The sequence below is a fragment of the Scyliorhinus canicula genome, chromosome 4 (genome assembly GCF_902713615.1).
Source record: "Scyliorhinus canicula chromosome 4, sScyCan1.1, whole genome shotgun sequence".
NCBI classification, from domain to species: Eukaryota; Metazoa; Chordata; class Chondrichthyes; order Carcharhiniformes; family Scyliorhinidae; genus Scyliorhinus; species Scyliorhinus canicula.
In genome coordinates this window covers 31,379,243-31,399,818 of record NC_052149.1, presented here as the reverse complement: position 1 = coordinate 31,399,818, position 20,576 = coordinate 31,379,243, and positions in this window count along the sequence as shown.

The following is a 20,576-nucleotide window of genomic DNA, read 5'->3' as shown; positions in this document are numbered from 1 at the left end:
AATTTCACTCCCCCTCCTTGGTTGATCCGTCTATTTTACCATTTAAACAGTACATGTTCTTGTATGGTATTAGTGAATTAATCAGCATTGTTGATTATTAGACAATCTGAATGAATGCTGTTGTGGATCAGATAGGCATAGTAAATGCCCACCAGTCTGGAGCTGATAGGCAATACTGCTTGGTTGCCAGGGTAAGACTAAGGGACACAGCTAACAGCAAGGAATCTGCTTCTGGTGGGCAACAGAAGTGATTCTTGACCTCTTATTGGGAACCACTGTTAGCAGCTGCATGTTTGGCACCAGTAACCCCTGCACATATGGCGAACTATTTCTGAATTGGAGATACACCATATACAGCCACCAATCTGAGACAGTAAATGGTTGGCAGTCTGGCCTTGAAAACCAACTGAATGTTCAGTAAAGTGAACCGATAAAACGCTGCCACTGACTTATATGCATATTAGGGCTCTATTTCATAGCGTACTGCAAAGAGCTAATGGCAGTTCCTGTGCGATAGGTCAATCAAATGACCTATTGGCTTCCACAAAACATGGGAATCATTCACCTGGTTTTTCCGGGATCTATTTTTGACCAACAACCATGAAGCCAGGGACTGGGATAAGGTAGCAAAGATGCAATAGGAAAGAAGGAGAAGTAGGAAGACCCGGGGAAATAAGAAAGCATAACCAAACTCTGCGAGAGGGGGTGGGGGGAGGGGGGGGGGGTCAACAGGGAAGAAGGCGGGGGGGGGGAGGGGGAGAAACAACAGAGGAGAACCAGGAGGGAGAAAAGAGGTGGGGGGGAACACAAGCGGGAAAGGAAGCACTGGGGAACAGAATGGAAAAAGAACAAAAAGAAGAAAAGGTCTAAATTCTGCACTCATGTAAATAAACAACAAAAAAAACGGCCAAAATGTAAATAGCATTAAGGGCACCATCCAGGTGCCCCCCTTGTAAATCTTATCATTCTGCATGTATTCATACTGTGCAATGTATAACAAACCCAATAAAAACATTTATTGAAAAAAAGTCTTTGGAATGGGTCATTGAACTGCCAGCATCCTTTGAAACAGAAATAACACTTTATACAGATTGCTTGAGTTTCAAGGTGAAGATCAACCTGCATTTAAAATAGATGGACTGAAAAAGAATGACTCAGGTAGGATAGGTACACAAGAAACAAACACTGAAACGTTCAAAGTTGTCACCTTACTAAATTTGGTTAGTGGTTTAGAAAGATAATGAAATCTGAAAAGACAACAGAAGATTCAGCCTATTCCTCTAATGAATTGTGATTCGTTAGTGTAATTCAGTATAATGGTCTGAACTCTACTCTTTGAAAAGAAACGTTGTGCTTTGGGATCTTTTCAACAAACTTCTCAGTCATATAACCACTAACTCTTTCTCAACTTGTCAATCAGTGGGTCTGGACCAATCTTTAGGCTGGATAATGGAGTAAATTTACAAAGTTGTTCAATCCTCAAATAGAATATATGGAGAATCATACATATTCATAGACATAGAACATACAGTGCAGAAGGAGGCCATTCGGCCCATCAAGTCTGCACCGACCCAATTAAGCCCTCACTTCCATCCTATCCCCATAACCCCTCCTAACTATTTTGGTCCCTGGGTTCCATCTCAGAGGAGGTGAAAACCTCAGAATAAGCTATGTGGGCAAAGAATATATTTTCTGAACATTACTGAGCACCAATGCCTCAGAATGTTTACACTCTCACTTTTGGTCATTGCTGACATTTTCAGCCTCCTGGAAGAAGGCCCTCTTCCAAGTGGAACGGGTAGAAAAGCACAGCCACAAGCAGTCAAACTCACTACAGTCTTGAATTCCTTTACAACCATAGAATCATAGAATTTACAGTGCAGAAGGGGGCCATTCGGCCCATCGAGTCTGCACCAGCCCTTGGAAAGAGGACCCTATCTAAGCCACAGCTCCACCCTATCCCCGTAACCCAATAAACCCACATAAAGTTTTTGGACACTAAGGGCAATTTAGCATGGCCAATCCACCTAACCTGCACATCTTTGGACTGTAGAGGAAACCGGAGCACCCGGAGGAAACTCACGCAGACACGGGAAGAATGTGCAGACTCCACACAGAACCTGGGACCCTGGAGCTGTGAAGCAACTGTGATAACCACTGTGCTACCGTGCTTTACCTGGGGCTTCTTCCAGGGATCAGTTCTGAGATGACTTCCGTACATCTCACAATCTCTTCCAAATAATTGTATCTCCGAGTGCTGCTGATACATCCGATCAGAATGAAAGGTCCTTGGATTTGCTGCCCTGGCTGGATTCCCAGGTGAGAATCAGAGGTAGTGGGGATCAGAGACTGCACATGTATAGCAATCAATCAATCTCAGAATGATCAGCAATTGAAAGGTATTCCACTCATTTGATGTTCAACTGCTGTGTGGCCGTCACACAATTATTGTAATTTGTGGGAAAGATATCCTGAAAGAGTCATAATGCCTTAAATTTGTGATAGTCAAGTCCCTCACAGATACTTACATCTCCAAACAGAGTCAGTGGAACATAAGAACATAAGAACATAAGAACTAGGAGCAGGAGTAGGCCATCTGGCCCCTCGAGCCTGCTCCGCCATTCAATTAGATCATGGCTGATCTTTTGTGGACTCAGCTCCACTTTCCGGCCCGAACACCATAACCCTTAATCCCTTTATTCTTCAAAAAACTATCTATCTTTACCTTAAAAACATGTAATGAAGGAGCTTCAACTGCTTCACTGGGCAAGGAATTCCATAGATTCACAACCCTTTGGGTGAAGAAGTTCCTCCTAAACTCAGTCCTAAATCTACTTCCCCTTATTTTGAGGCTATGCCCCCTAGTTCTGCTGTCACCCGCCAGTGGAAACAACCTGCCCGCATCGATCCTATCTATTCCCTTCATAATTTTAAATGTTTCTATAAGATCCCCCCTCATCCTTCTAAATTCCAACGAGTACAGTCCCAGTCTACTCAACCTCTCCTCATAATCCAACCCCTTCAGCTCTGGGATTAACCTAGTGAATCTCCTCTGCACACCCTCCAGCGCCAGTACGTCCTTTCTCAAGTAAGGAGACCAAAACTGAACACAATACTCCAGGTGTGGCCGCACTAACACCTTATACAATTGCAACATAACCTCCCTAGTCTTAAACTCCATCCCTCTAGCAATGAAGGGCAAAATTCCATTTGCCTTCTTAATCACCTGTTGCACTTGTAAACCAACCTTCTGTGACTCATGCACTAGCACACCCAAGTCTCTCTGAACAGCGGCATGCTTTAATATTTTATCGTTTAAATAATAATCCCGTTTGCTGTTATCCCTACCAAAATGGATAACCTCACATTTGTCAACATTGTATTCCATCTGCCAGACCCGAGCCCATTCACTTAACCTATCCAAATCCCTCTGCAGACTTCCAGTATCCTCTGCACTTTTCGCTTTACCACTCATCTCAGTGTCATCTGCGAACTTGGACACATTGCCCTTGGTCCCCAACTCCAAATCATCAATGTAAATTGTGAACAATTGTGGGCCCAACACGGATCCCTGAGGGACACCACTAGCTACTGATTGCCAACCAGAGAAACACCCATTTATCCCAACTCTTTGCTTTCTATTAATTAACCAATCCTCTATCCATGCTACTACTTTACCCTTAATGCCATGCATCTTTATCTTATGCAGCAACCTTTTGTGTGGCACCTTGTCAAAGGCTTTCTGGAAATCCAGATATACCACATCCATCGGCTCCCCGTTATCTACTGCACTGGTAATGTCCTCAAAAAATTCCACTAAATTAGTTAGGCATGACCTGCCTTTAACGAACCCATGCTGCGTCTGCCCAATGGGACAATTTCTATCCAGATGCCTCGCAATTTCTTCCTTGATGATAGATTCCAGCATCTTCCCTATTACCGAAGTTAAACTCACTGGCCTATAATTTCCTGCTTTCTGCCTACCTCCTTTTTTAAACAGTGGCGTCACATTTGCTAATTTCCAATCCACCGGGACCACCCCAGAGTCTAGTGAATTTCTGTAAATTATCACTAGTGCATCTGCAATTTCCCTAGCCATCACTTTTAGCACTCTGGGATGCATTCCATTAGGGCCAGGAGACTTGTCTACCTTTAGCCCCATTAGCTTGCCCATCACTCCCTCCTTAGTGATAACAATCCTCTCAAGGTCCTCACCTGTCATAGCCTCATTTCTATCAGTCGCTGGCATGTTATTTGTGTCTTCCACTGTGAAGACCGACCCAAAAAACCTATTCAGTTCCTCAGCCATTTCCTCATTTCCCATTATTAAAACTCCCTTCTCATCCTCTAAAGGACCAATATTTACCTTAGCCACTCTTTTTTGTCTTATATATTTGTAAAAACTTTTACTGTCTGTTTTTATATTCTGAGCAAGTTTACTCTCATACTCTATCTTACTCTTCTTTATAGCTTTTTTAGTAGCTTTCTGTTGCCCCCTAAAGATTTCCCAGTCCTCTAATCTCCCAGCAATCTTTGCCACTTTATATGCTTTTTCCTTCAATTTGATACTCTCCCTTATTTCCTTAGATATCCACGGTCGATTTTCCCTCTTTCTACCGTCCTTCCTTTTTGTTGGTATAAACCTTTGCTGAGCACTGTGAAAAATCGCTTGGAAGGTTCTCCACTGTTCCTCAACTGTTCCACCATAAAGTCTTAGCTCCCAGTCTACCTTAGCTAGTTCTTCTCTCATCCCCTTGTAATCTCCTTTGTTTAAACACAAAACACTAGTATTTGATTTTACTTTCTCACCCTCCATCTGTATTTTAAATTCCACCATATTGTGATCGCTCCTTCCGAGAGGATCCCTAACTATGAGATCATGAATCAATCCTGTCTCATTACACAGGACAAGATCTAGGACCGCTTGTTCCCTCGTAGGTTCCATTACATACTGCTCTAGGAAACTATCGCGGATACATTCTATAAACTCCTCCTCACGGTTGCCTTGACCGACCTGATTAAACCAATCGACATGTAGATTAAAATCCCCCATGATAACTGCTGTACCATTTCTACATGCATCAGTTATTTCTTTGTTTATTGCCTGCCCCACCATCTCGTTACTATTTGGTGGCCGATAGACTACTCCTATCAGTGACTTTTTCGCCTTACTATTCCTGATTTCCACCCAAATGGATTCAACCTTATCCTCCATAGCACCGATGTCATCCCTTACTATTGCCCGGATGTCATCCTTAAATAACAGAGCAACACCACCTCCCTTACCATCCACTCTGTCCTTCCGAATAGTTTGATACCCTCGGATATTTAACTCCCAGTCGTGACCATCCTTTAACCATGTTTCAGTAATGGCCACTAAATCATAGTCATTTACGATGATTTGTGCCACCAACTCATTTACTTTATTCCGAATACTACGAGCATTCAGGTAAAGTACACTTATGTTGGTTTTTTTACCTCTGTTTTGAATCTTAACATCTCCAGTTTTATTCCTTTTGTTATTACTGGGCCTATTCACTGTGCTCCCCTCAGTCCCTGTACCTTGTACTGTCGCCTTTATGGATTTCTGACTATGTCTTCTCTGCCTTGCACTTTTCCCCTTACTTCCTTTTGTTTCTGTCCCTGTTTTACTACCTTCCAACTTCCAGCATTGGTTCCCATCCCCCTGCCACATTAGTTTAAACCCTCCCCAACAGCTCTAGAAAACACGCACCCCCCTAGGACATCGGTTCCAGTCCTGCCCAAGTGCAGACCGTCCGGTTTGTACTGGTCCCACCTCCCCCAGAACCGGTCCCAATGCCCCAGGAATTTGAATCCCTCCCTCTTGCACCATCTCTCGAGCCACGCATTCATCCTATCTATCCTGACATTCCTACTCTGACTAGCTCGTGGCACTGGTAGCAATCCTGAGATTATTACCTTTGAGGTCCTACTTTTTAGTTTAACTCCTAACTCCCTGAATTCCGCTTGTAGGACCTCATCCCGTTTTTTACCTATATCGTTGGTGCCTATGTGCACCACGACAGCTGGCTGTTCACCCTCCCCCCCCCCCCAGAATGTCCTGCAGCCGCTCCGAGACATCCTTGACCTTTGCACCAGGGAGGCAACATACCATCCTGGAGTCTCGATTGCGTCCACAGAACCGCCTGTCTATTCCCCTTACGATCGAGTCCCCTATCACTATAGCCCTGCCATTTTTCTTCCTGCCCTGCTGTGCAGCAGAGCCAGCCACGGTGCCATGAACCTGGCTGCTGCTGCCTTCCCCTGGTGAGCCATCTCCCTCAACAGTATCCAAAGCGGTATATCTGTTTTGCAGGGAGATGACCGCAGGGGACACCTGCACTGCCTTCCTACACTTGCTCTTTCTTTTGGTCACCCATTTTCTATCTCCCTCAGTAACCTTCACCTGCGGTGTGACCAACTCGCTAAACGTGCTATCCACGACTTCCTCAGCATCGCGGATGCTCCAAAGTGAGTCCATCCGCAGCTCCAGAGCCGTCAAGCGGTCTAACAAGAGCTGCAACTGAACACACTTCTTGCACATGAAGGAGCCAGGGACAGTGGACGTGTCCCTGAGCTCCCACATCGCACACGAGGAGCATGACACGGGTCTGGGATCTCCTGCCATGTCTTAAACCCTTGGTAAACTTAAACAACTAGAATTTCAAAATAAAAATAAATAAATTAGACAATGAAAAGAAAAAGAGAGACTACTTACCAGTCACTTACCAGGGTTAAAAAGCACCTCCTCACACTCTGCACCGAATTACCTCACTGCACCAAATTACCAAGTTTAAATCTCCCACTCTGTATGAGTCTCACTCCGGATGTGTCTCCTGGAAAAGTGCTGGATGACGTTTGGGGCTAAGAACTACCCCAATGCTGATGACACCTGTGAGGAGCCCCACGATGGATGCTGAGGAAAGAAATGACAGGTGCCAAAGGAACACAAGGATAGTTATTGAGCAGGACATTGGGAAACTGAGGATGCCGTTAGGCTGCAGGAACAGGTCTGGGGTCATTCTTCAGAGTGCGCCAACAAGGGTGTCGAGGATGATAGTGGTCTTCAGCACCTTGCACAAAACAACAGAAGGAGGAAGGTGTTCTGGATCTTCAGAGGTGGTGGAGAAAGAAGTGGATAATTCACAGGAGATGGAGGAACCTGATGTAGCCAGAGCACCTGCAACCATAAACCTAGCTGCCAGGGATGTCTGGGACATCAGATTACAGCAAGTCTGTGGTAGTGCAGCATATGGCACACCAATTCTAAATGCACTGTGCAACACCCCAGCCCCCCAGCACAAAGCAATCCCACAGTCAACAATCCACTTCTTTCAAAGGTACCGGACGGGATTCTCTGATCCTGAGGCTAAATGTTGATGCCGTCGTAAACAACGTTGCGTTTCCCGACAGCGTCAACATGCCCTCAGGAGCAGCGATTCTGACCCTGGCAGGAGACCAGCACGGCACTGGAGCAACCCACGCTTCTCCAGCTGCCGATGCCGGCGTCAGATGGGCGCCACGGGTGTGCGCATGCGCACTGCGATCGGCGCCAATGCACCCATGAGCAGTGGCTCCCTTCTCCGCACCGGCCCTGATGCAACATGGCGTTGGGCTACAGGGGCCAGCATGTTGTAAAAGAGTCCCCCAGCCCGAGAGGCCGGCCCGCCGATCGGTAGGCCCTAATCACGGGCCAGGCCACAGCGGAGGCCCCCCCACCCCCAGGGTCGGACCCCTTCCCCAGGCCACCCCTGGATGCACGCATGCCGAGATCCCGCTGGGTAAGACCACACGTGGACGGCGCCGGCGGGACTCGGAATTTTTTTTGCGGCCGCTCGGCCAATCCTGGACGGAGAATTGCCGGGGCGTGCCGCCGGTGGCGCACTGACCGTGCCGGCGCCAATGGCACTGATTCTCCGCTGTCGGGAGAATCGGCAGACCGGTGTCGGGGCTGCGTCACACGATTCACGCCCGGCCTGGCGTGGGCTGAGAGAATCCCGGCCAGCATTGTTCGTCCTCTACTCCTTTCAACTCAATGGCTGAAGACCATTTAACATACAACAGGCACACTGGGATGAAAGGACAATGAAGATATAAAATAAAGATTATGTTGCATAAACCATTGAGTCATCCAAACTCAATACGTTAACTCCATTCTCTCTCCACAAGTGCTTTCAGGCCTGCTGAGATTGTCCAGCATTTTCTGTTTTCATTTCAGATTCCAGCATTCGCAGTATTTTGCTTTAATACTTTCTCTTCCTCTTCCTTTTATTTCTATGTGGGACTACCCCAGGCTTCATTGGAGCTGGAGGCAGGCTGCTCATTCCCTTGCTCTGACTGGTGAGATGATCATGGCCATGGGTTTTGGAGCCCTTAAAAGCTCTATTAAAGACTGCCTCCCTTATACCTAGAAAGGATCAGACTCAGTCAGCAGGTAAGGAAGTAGAATGGTTGGTTCTAACTGATGAGGTGCGGGGCGGGGGGGGGGGGGGGAGATTGAGAGAACAACTGGAAGTAGTTTGAGGAGAGACCCCTTTTTCCATCTTTCCCTTCATGGCCCAACCACATATCTCCACTGCTGGAGAGCTCTTTCATGTACTTGCTGAAGCACTGCACAACCAACATGAGGCTTTCCTCCATGCTATTTAAGCTGACAGAAGGGCCATTGGTCAGGACCAGCATGCACTTCATTACCTGCCCCATCTGGTGCTCCATGCAGGTGGCCACTCGTTCCATGGAGTGGAATGTCAACACAAAGGCATTATGGTGCTCATGGAAAATAGGAACATGCAAGAAACTAACTCCTCCAATCTGTCTCTCTATTGATGTGACCACTGGAAATACTGACAGAATCATATCAATTTTCTGCTTAAGAATGGATCTCTTCATCAATGAACCTTGGGCAGCTGAGCAGTGTTTTGAGAATCTGCACCCCTTGCTGTGGGCTCTTCACTGAAATCCTTGCCTCCAACATTTGCTCCTACTCACTGGTGATGGGGGCCTCACCATATTAAAATCCAACCATCCCTCTTGGAAGCTCCCAAAAAGCTATTGCATAGGGTGCACAAGTCATATGACATTGCTTCTTCAGAGTGCATGACCTCCTCTGGGGAGTCTTCCTCCTCCTCTGGCCTTTGTTCCTGAGCGATGCTTGAAGGTCTGGTGAAATTAAAGTCATGAATTAAAACTGACATGGTGAAAGAGTTCAACATCAACATTGTGGATCTCACAATGGCTGCTGCTACACGAGTGGCTGTGTTGTATCTAATTCTGTTACCATGTATCTGGGAGACCCCCAACTCTCCATTTCCAAAGCATGCCCAGACTCTCTTTCTCTGCAATACATTGTTCTCCACAGCAATCAGGGCACTCTGTTTGGAGGACCATTCCTCAGTTCGCTGCCTCTCCCTGATGTTCTGTGGTCTCTTTAAATACTGAAACTTCAACAATCCGGTGTGGTCATGACCGATTGGTCGGGAAACCCGGAAGCAGGATGCTAATGTTTTGGCTCACTTAAAGAGCCTCTGAAAAACTTCTCCAAGAGCTTGCCATTTCCTAACCTGCGACTGGCCTCCTCTACTATCAAAGGTCCAAATATTAAAATTAATTCTATTCAGGCCGACAGGAAACAGGGAGTCGCCAGTTCCCTTTCGCCAACTCTGCTATCATGCCCTCATAATATTTAAGTTTGAAACATTAGTTTTAGACCCACCCTTCTCTCCATCAAACTGAATGTGAAATTCGATCATACCATGATCATCGTTTCATAGGGGTGTCTTTATTATGGGTTAGTTAATTAAATCCATCTCATTGCACAATACCAGGTCTAGTATAGCCTGAGAACTGGTTGGTTCTAGAATGTGCAGATCTAAGAAATTATCCAAAAAACATTCTATGAATTAATTTTCTGTCCGACCTGTGCCCATCTGGCTAATCATTTTATGCCATTCAAGCAATCTCATGAAGAATGAGGTAATTTGAAGGCCTACATTTATGGGCTGGATTCACCACCTTGTGATGCTGGAAACACGAATCGCAATCAGGCAAAGAACCCGGCTTACGGCAAAAATTGAGGTTTGCGCCCATGCCAATTCAAGTGTCATGCTCCAGTCAATCTCTGATGGCGATAGCAAAGTTTGCAACCTGCGTGGGTGGAATCATGCACAACTGGCATTTGTACGCATTAATTGATTTATTGATTGATTGATTGATTGGTTGATTTATTGTCACATGTACCGAAGTACAGGGAAAAGTGTTTTTCTGCGGCCAAGGGAACGTACACAGTACACAGTAGACAAAAAGAATAATCAACAAAGTACATTGACAAATATGCAATTGGTTACAGTGCGGAACAAGGGCCAAACAAAGCAAATACGACATGAACACGAGAAGCATAAGGCGTCATGAATACTGTTCTTACGGGGAACAGATCAGTCTGAGGGAGAGTCGTTGAGGAGCCTAGTAGCTGTGGGGAAGGAGCTGTTCCTATGTCTGGATGGGCAGGTCTTTAGACTTCTGTATCTTCCATCTGGCAGAGGACAAAGCTTGGGTGCAAGGGGTCTCTGACAATGCTGTCTACCTTCCTGAGGAAGTGGGAGGTGTATACAGAATCAATGGGAGGGTGGCAAGCTTGTGTGATGCGTTGGGCTGAGTTCACCACACTGCAGTTTTTTGCCATCTTGGGCCGAGCAGTTGCCATACCAAGCTGTAATGCAGCTAGATAGGATGCTCTCAATGGCACATCTGTAGAAGTTTGTGAGAGTCACTGCAGACATGCCGTAGGAAGTAGGGACGACGTTGGGCTTTATTGACTTCTGTAGTCTGACTCATCATTGTTTGAGATACAACTCACCACAGTCGTATCATCCGCAAACATATAGATCAAATTGGAGTTAAATCTTGCCACACAGTCGTGTGTGCATAGTGAGTACAGTAGAGGACTGAGCACACATCCTTGCGGGACCCTGGTGTTGAGGACTTTTGTGGGGGAGGTGCTGTTACCATTCCTGACAGATTACGGGAGTGAAGTCAAGGATCCAGCTGCACAGGGAGGTGGTCAAGTCCAAGATTGCAGAGTTTGGCTATTAGTCTTGTCGGGATAATGGTGTTGAAGGTGGAACTGTTGTCTATGGACAGCAGTCTGACGTAAGTGTCCTTATTGACGAGGTGTTCGTGTTGATTGTCGGGCCAGGGTCATTGCATCTGCTGTGGATCAGTTGCGACGGTAGGTGAACTGCAGTGCATCAAGACCATCTGGGAGGCTGGCATTGATCAGTCTCATGACTAGCCGCTCGAAGCATTTCATGATAACAGATGTCAGGGCTACCAGCCAGTAGTCGTTGAGGCAGGCTACCTTGTTCTTCTTTGCTACTGGTATTATGGTGGTCTTCTTGATGCAGTGGCAACCTCAGAGCAGAGGAGTGAGGTGTTGAAGATGTCTGCGAAAACACTCGCCAGCTGGTCTGCGCAGGATCTGAGTGCTTGCCCAGGGACTTCGTCAGGGCCCGCCACTTTCTGCGGGTTCACTTTCAAGAAGGCAGTTCTTACCTCTGAGGCTGTAATAGTGGGTATGGGTTTGTCCAGGGTAGTTGGGGCGTGTGGCACTGATGTATTGGCTGACTGATCAAAGCGGGCACAGAACTCGTTCAGTTCATCGAGGAGGGATGCTCCAACACCAGAGATTCTACCTGGCCTTGCTTTGTAGTCTGTGATCTCGTGTAAGCCCTGCCATAGACGTCGCGGGTTTTGTCATTGGCCTGGGCCTCTAGTTAGGTCCGATATTGCCTTTTCGCATCCCTGATGGCTTTCCGTATATCATACCTGGATTTCTGATAAGGTCAGGATCGTCAGACTTGAACGTCTCTGTGCGGGACTTCAGCAGGGAATGAACCTTTTGGTTAAGTCAGTGTTTCCGATTGGGGAACACCCGTATTGTCTTCTTTGGTAAACAGTCCTCAACACACTTACTGATGAAATCTGTGATAGTGGTTGCGTACTTGTCCAGGTTAGCTGCTGCAGCCTTGAATATGGACCAGTCCACAGACTCCAAGCAGTTGCTGAGGATATCCTCTGATGCCTCGGATCAGTACTGCACAGTTTTCTTCTGATTTAAACAAGATTAACAGCTTGGACACCATGCTCTGCCCTTCCTCGATGCTCCATCTCTCTCGGACAGAGGCCTCTGAGGCGGGAATTACTACGTGTATTTACACATGGGAACTGGGTGCTATGGCTGTGGAGTGGGAGCAGAAGGCTAAAAAGCACAGAAAAACTGTCGAAAATTGTCAGGCTTGCTCGAGGGTGGCTGCCTGGGCCGGGCCAGTAGTGGGGAGTGACTTGGTGCTGAGTCTGTGGATTCGGGATTGGGGTGGCCTAGCTCAAGACTTCTATTGCTGTTATTTAAAGGCACCCCTTTGGTGCTACTTACAGGCTCCTGGATGCTCACACTTCTGAGTGCTGCCTGTATCCTTCGAATGCTCAGAAGGCCTCTGGTCATCTGGGAGCCCGCCCAGGCCAACCCTCAGGACACCCTCATACCCCAGCTGTTACATCAAGGGGATGGGTGCGGCCAAGCTTAATTGGAGCCCACCTGGTGATGGCACTCCTCAGAAGTGCTGCCCCACTGCAGAGGGTGCAGGTGATCAGTAGAGCTGATCCCGAACAGAGGACACCTGCACTCGGCCTTTGGTGCAGTCCCTGGTTCTCTGTCCCTCTCAGGGCAGAGGCCTCACCAGTGACCCTCACCTCTCTGGATCCCCAGCTGTCTCCTCCTGAGACTGCCTCTACCACCACCTCCCAGACAGTGTTCTAGAGGGCAGGCTTGAGTCAGCGGCCCAACCTGGGGAAGGGGGTGTCCCTCCTCTCCTCACGTGGAGCTGTGGATCCAACTTGGACTCCCGAGCTTGGGGGCAGGTCTTCTGTGAGCCATCTTGATGGCTGCAGTGAGTGTGAGGTAAGTGCACCGTTTCAAAACAGAACCAGCTGCCAAGCTCTTTAACGTTAACTCCGGCCCCAGTGATTGGGAATTGCCCGGAATTCACACCGGCAGAGTGTTGACCTATTTACATGTCCTGACTCTCTTACTGAATAACGCCCCCAACAGGAACGTGAACCGCACACAATTCAGTCCCGGCATAAACACTTAGGGTGAGATTCAGCGGCCTCGTCACTCCCACCTTGGTATAGGGATGAGGTTATTGAATCTCCTCAGAAGCCTCTCACGAGATTCGCAGCACCCAGAATATCTTGCAGGATCACATGACTTTGCAATTTGGATCTCGCCCTCATTGGGCATGACCCAGATCAACATATTTAACATTCATTTAAATAGACGTTTGCCAGATTCTCAGTGCCCTGTACTCAACGGCCACGTCTGGGAGATCTCACCATGCTGTCGTTTAGTGCTGGCCCACACAAACATGGACCAATCATAATGGCACTTGGGGGTCTCTCAGGCCATTAGAGACCCCCGGCTGGTCATGGGCAGGGCAGGGTGGCACCTTGGCACTCCCTCGACACCCGAGCACCTTGGCACTGGCAGCCTGGCAGTACCAGGAGTTTGACCGGGTGGCAGGGACACTGCCACGTTTCCAGGCTGGCACTGCCAGGGTGCTTGGGTGCCAGGTTGGCAGTATCAGGGATCTGCCCAGGGGGCCTTACCAGATAGGAGGGGTGAGGAACGATCCCTGGGACATCCCCAAAGTTTTGGGGGGAGGGAAGGTTGGGTGGGGGTGCTGTGGGGAGGGGGTTTGTAAACAGGGCAAAGCTTGAACGTGGGGGGAGCGGGGGGAATGATGATCGGGGCAGCCAGACAAAATGGCACCCTGATCTGCGAGGAGCCTTTCCTGCTGGTGAGCTTAAATCCCTCTGCTTGTGACCTCAGTGGAGAGAAGCCCCCGAGGTCAAATCAAATGGCAAAGTGCTGTTGAAGAGCCAGATAGTTCCCAATGCTGCAGCCACCAAGAAACACCCCCCCCCCCCCCCAAAATACATCCAAAACCAGATATAGACATTATTGCGGTGAATCACGCCCTTAGTTTCCCAAACAGAGAATCCTGCCCGATATTTCTATGTAAAATAATTTGGTGCTCACTCCATATATGAACATCAATATATTTAATATCATGAATATATAAATATATGTATTCTATTCCAAATACATGGCACAATGCCAGGACTGATTCGAGCAAATATTCAGTGAGAATACAAACATAGCAGTTTGATTCAGTCTCTCTGAAGAAATTATTTTAACAATTTATTTTGAATTGGGTTGAAAAGTGCACCTATTTGAAAATGCAATCTCCTGCAGTGTCCACCTTTTGTGAATCCACCGTGTTGCTGGATTAATCCTCAGTGGAATAGGTTCCAACGTGGTGAATGTTTGATCCCATCTTGGTATTCTTGGAAGAGATGCTACTCCTCCACAGGGATGGAGGGCAGATCTACAGACACTTCCAGACATTCAATCAACCAGGAGGTGGTGGTTTGAAAGAAAGGAAGAACTTGGATTGATACAGCAGTTTTCCCAACCTCAGGATGCCGCAGAACGTTTTTAAAAGTACCTTTCAAATCGTAGTTAATGTTATGAGCCAACATGGAAACAGACACCAAACGGTCGCAAACAGAAATGTGCTGAATTTGCTTGAATTATATTATGGGTGCGATTCTCCGCCCCCCATGACAGGTCGGAGAATAGCGGGAGGGCCTTCCCGACATTTTTCCCGACCTCCCGCTATTCTCCCCCCTCCACGGCCGCCACACGACATGAATCGCTGCTCGCCGTATTTTTACGGCGAACAGCGATTCTCCCCTATCCGATGGGCCAAGTTCCCAGGCCTTTACGGCCGTTTTCACGAACGCAAACACACCTGCTCTCATCGTTCGTGAAAACGGCCGCAAAGTTCCGTTCCCGACAACCATGGCATTGATTGGCACGGCCGCACCACGGCCATGCCAAGGGTGGCATGGGCCCACGATCGGTGCCCACCGATCGCGGGCAGCGGGTCCGAAACCCACGCACTCTTTGTTCCGCGGGGCGGCTGAGGGGCATGACGGCCCGCGCATGCGCGGGTTTGATGCATATGCGTGATGACGTCATCCGCGCATGCGCGGGTTGGAGCTGTCCAATCCGCGCATGCGCGGCTGACGTCATCGTGCACGTCAGCTGCCGTGACCCTTGCCGCGCGGGCTTAGCGACGGTTGCTAAGCCTGCGATGCCGTGGTTCACGGGGCCCCGCTGCTAGCCCCGACCGAGGAGGAGAATCGGGTCCCGGGAGGGGGCGCGGAGGCTGCCGTGAAACACGGCCAGTTTCATGGCAGCCTTTACGACTCTCCGCATTTGCGGAGAATCGCGCCCCATATGGATTCTAGGATAAATATTAACTGGACAGCCGGGAGTCCACCCTTGTTCTTCCAATTAGTGTTATGGGACATTTTACATCCACTTCAGAGGAGAGACGGGACCTTGAGTAAATTTCTCATCTCAAGAGCCAGATAGGTCACCGGCCTGCTCACAAATAGTCATCGAACAATGCATAGGAAAGATCCATTTCAATAATAAGATTGAAATATCTTCATTGCAAGCGCCGTTGTCCATTGGCGATATAAGATCCTGCTGACTCTCTCTGTACTTTATATTTTGAGGAAACACACATCCCAGGTATTATAGGGATTTTATCATAACTAAAGTGAATTTTTTCACAGAAGCAACCAATTATACTGTGCAGTCATGAGGAGTAGGCACTGGAGGAGAACAGCAGCCTTTTGCATCTCAAATGATGATAAAAAAGCTGGAATAAATCAAAGGTACAACGGCAGCTGAAAGTATTGTGATAACATTTATCTTACCGGGATCTGCAATGTTAAATTAGTTTATGAAAACTTCTTAATCTCCAGATTAAGGGTTTAATGTCAAGAAAATCTACATTTAAATGCAACTCTACTAAACTGCATATTTTGGAATTGAATTTGAAAAGATTGGGTCTTTAGCAGTTTGCAAACGTACATGCTCTTGTTTTTTCATTAATCTGTGCTATTTGTCTTTACCGACACATTTCCAAACAAATTGGCTACCATTTAAAGGGTACATTTTGCAATATTATTGATGTCATAATTATAGTGGAACATTTTGTTTTGATATCCTGTACCACTGGCGGGGCGTAGCGTGCAGTTGGTGCAGTGAATGAGCTGCCCGCAATTTTTCACTGAGCACCTGTTTTGTGTGAATTTACCCATGGTGTAAATCCAACCTGAGCCCAGAGTCAAGGCCCAATCTGACAACTGACTAAAGAACAGTGGGACTTCATGAAGGACATAGTCTCATTTCAAAATAGCTTTCAATCTAAAACAGCTTTTCAATCTCCTGAATGGGTAATGCTAATGTATTGAGAGAGAGAGAGATACCCCAACACTAAACCTGACACGGAGAGAGTCAAAGTAAGTCGCTGTCTCTTGCTTGTGCCATGTCCATCTTGCTTGCATCGTGGACTTGATTTCACAATGTCAGAACGGTATGAAAAGCACTAATTTATATCCAGCACATACGCAGTTCTTTTAAAGTTAGTAATAATCTCCTTGTTTTCTGGCTGCCATTCCTTTTCCTGTGGTTGGAATACCTATAGGTAGGTGAGCACCAAAATAAAGCATAATTCAATGAACCAGTGGCCAGAAAAGATGATGACCTCCTCTCTTACAGCTGGTGATGCCAGCTTCTAGATGGGTCTTGGTGCAACTGATGGCTGTGGTGTTCTTTGTGTTGCTAATTTTAGGATGGTTGGCACAGTGTTCACAAAGACCACAAATAGTTTTAAATTGAACAAAGCTATAAATTTATTAACACTAATAATTTGGATTCGACACTTACTCCTTTTTAATACACAGTTGATAATAAACATATAGGGTGCGATTCTCCGCCCCCCACACCAGGTGGGAGAATAGCGGGAGGGCCTCCCGACATTTTTCACACCCTCCCGCTATTCTCCCCCCCCCCCCCCCCCCCCACGCCACGAATCGGCGCTCGCCGTTTTTTACGGCGAGTGGCGATTCTCCGAGGCCGATGGGCCGAGCGGCCGGCAAACACACCTGCTTGCTGCCGTCGTGAAACGGGCACCAGATGCCCGTTTGGGGCATCTAGAGGCCCGATTGGCACGGGAGCACCACGACTGTGCTCGGGAGGGGACAGGCCCGCAATCGGTGCCCACCGATTGTCGGGCCAGCGTCCAAAACAGACGCACTCTTTCCCCTCCGCCGCCCGGCAACATCAAGCCGCTACGTCTTGCCGGGTGGCTGAGGAGAAAGACGGCAAAACTGCGCATGCGTGGGTTGGCGTTGTCCAACCTGCGCATGCGCGGCTGACGTCATCGGCCGCGTCAGCTGCCGTGACGCTTGCCATGCGGCCTTGACGACCGTCGGCAAGGCCGTGCCGCCGTGCCGCCGTGACGCACGGGGCCACGCTCTTAGCCCCGCCCGGGGAGGAGAATCGGCCCCAGAAGTGGCCGTGAAGGCTGCCCTGGGTCACGGCCTATCCCATGGCAGCCTTTACGATTCTCCACATAGGGCGGGATTCTCCGCTACCCAACGGGGCGGGGGGTCCCAGCACCAAGGAGTGGTATGAACCACTCCGGCGTCGGGCCGTCCCAAAGGTGCGGCGATGAAGGGGCTTGGCGTCGCACCAACCGGTGCCGAAGGGCCTCCGCTGGCCTGCACGAGTTGGCGCATGCGCGGGAGTGCCAGCCTGTGCTGGCGTCATCGCAGCGCATGCGCAGGGATGATCCCCCTGATCATCTCCGCACCGGCCATGGCAGAGGACCACACCAACCGACGCGGAGGAATAGAGTGTCCCCATGGCACAGGCCCTCCTGCGGATCGCTGGGCCTCAATCGAGGGCCAGGCCACCATGGGGGCAACTCCTGGGGCCAGATCCCCCGCGCCCCCCGAGGACCCCGTAGGCTGCCCGTGCCACCAGGTCCCGCTGGTAAGGACCAACTCTAATTGACACCGGCAGGACCGGCACAAAACAGGCCCAAAGAATTGCCGGGGGGGGGGGGGGGGGGGGGGGGGGGGGGGGGGCTGTCAGCGGCCAGGGGGTCGGAGAATCCCGCCCATAATCTACACTCATCTATTACTATTCGCTACACTATTACATGAACTATGATCTGCTCTAACTCACACTATCTTTCCTTCAGTCTGTTCTCTGGCTTTCTCCTCAACCTCTCACCCATAAGGCTTAGCATCAATGTATTTTATACTTGTACATCTAGCTCCCTCTAGTGGTTGATTTAGACATTTCCTTAACCCTTACAGTTCTTACATTTACGATAATGTCACAGAGGCCTTACCTTGTTTGCTTCATTGCCTATTGACCTTGGGACTGCTGTTTATGGCTACAATTGTCTGAAGTTTATAAGGCATTGGTTGCACTCAGCACTCGAGGCTGACTTCTACTGAATGCATGCTTCTGAAGGGCAACTCTACCTGTGAATGGACTGTTTCAGAAAATCTGCCCTCAAAAGCTGGATATGAATGTAAAGAAACGAAATAACTCGGGTGCCAGATTTTGGAGCCACCTTACCTGTTACAATATTCAGATGCTATGCTGAACGTACTTGTAACAATAAAAGGAGTTTATAAAGACATGTGATGAGCAGGTAACTTACTTACCTTGCTAAGCATGGCATACCTGCTAGTCTGCAAGAAATGTACTGATTACATCAACAAAATTGAAACTTCACCCATACGGAAGTGTCTCAAATGGTGGAGTACAGTCAGTGCATGTGAGAGAGAAAGATGAGATGAGAATGCAGATTCACAGTCCGGAGAATGAATGGAAGATTGCTCGTGTTCTCCGAATGCCGTGTACCTATCTTAGTACCAAATAACTTAACAGGCCATTGGCTTAATTTGAAATATCTGAATACATTTCACATATTGCTGTCTTTATACAGGTTGTAAATTGAATATTTGGAGAATTTCAGCTATCACCAATGTTAATATCCATATTGTACTTGGACAGGTTTGTGTAGTGACAAAGGCCAGCAAAGGCTAGTTTAGATTAGTTTTGAACTATAGTCAATGAAAGGAATTTCAGCACAGTTCCATTGGTTTCTTCAGCACAATTAGCCAGAAATTGGCCAACCCAGCGCCAAGGTTCGAGTAATTTCAAGGTAAAATTGTGCTTGGTACAAAACCATTGTGTTAACTTTATAATGATTGTGCTTAATTATGCAAGTTGTGGGTATGGACTGGGGGTTAACTTGGACCCCTATTTATGAAGAGACAAAAACTGAAATTGGGGTGATAGGGTTAGGAAGCAGTTGCATGTAATGTGTAACTGTATAAGTAAAAGTGTGGAAAGATTGGTTCTAGTTCTACTCTGCAATAACAAGCTCTTTGGATTTAAACATGTTGCACTAATGGATAAAACATTGTGGTTGATGCCAGCCCCGCCTACAAAACAGACCTTGTGACTAGATTGAATTTATCACCATTGCGAATTTGGGCTAATTACAGTCATTTGCAAACTTTCAGCAAAGCTCTTAAATGTACGTTTTGCAATAAGTAGAAGGCACCATAAGCTATTTTACAAAAGATTTTATTGATTTTCTAATTTACTGAGAAGATTACTACTGTATACCAATCTAACCAGAAAGTGGTTCTGTAGAGATTTTAAAATTAATTTGAGTTATTTAAAGTTAGGTTACTCACAGCCAGCGGACTAAATATTCTGATTTAAAAAGCATATTGTTTAGGGCGGCACGGTGGTGCAGTGGTTAGCACTGCTGCCTCAAGGCACCAAGGATCTGGGTTCAATCCCAGCCCCTGGTCACTGTCCATGTGGAGTTTGCGCATTCTCCCTGTGTCTACATGGGTCTCACCCCCACACCAAAGGTTGTGCAGGGTAGGTGAATTGGCCACGTTAAATTGCCCCTTGGTTGAAATGTATTATTAAAATGCATAATTTTTGTAATAAATCCACTTTCAGATATGTTAATGAAAATACACTAGGTTATGACTCTTAATTACATCAAGAGATTTGTAATGCAAATTGTTTTTAAGAAAAATAGCCTTCTAAAACATTGTTGTGTTGTACTGGGTCATGGAAGATTTTCAGTTTGACAATGTGCGAATGAGTTTGGGCAGGAATTTGAGCCAAAAGACCATCACTGAAAGTTAGTTCTGCTTCGAACGTATTTATCAAATTTGTTCTGGGATTGTGGGTGTCACTGGTTAGGTCAGCATTTATTGCCCATCCTTAATTGCCCTTGAAAAGAGGGTGGTGAGCTGCGTTCTTGAACCACTGCAGTTCTTGTGGGATAGGTACACCCACAGTGCTGTTAGGGAGGGAGTTCCAGGATTTTGATCCAGCGTCAGTGAAGGAACGCCGATATATTTCTAAGTCAAGATGGTGTTTGACTTGGAGGGGAACTTGCAAACGCCTGTGTTCTTATGTATCTATTGTGTTTGTCCTTCTAGCTGGTAGAGGTCACAGGTTTGGAAGGTGCTGTCAAAGCCGCCCTGGTGAGTTGCTGCCATGCTTCTTGTCAATGATACATACAGCT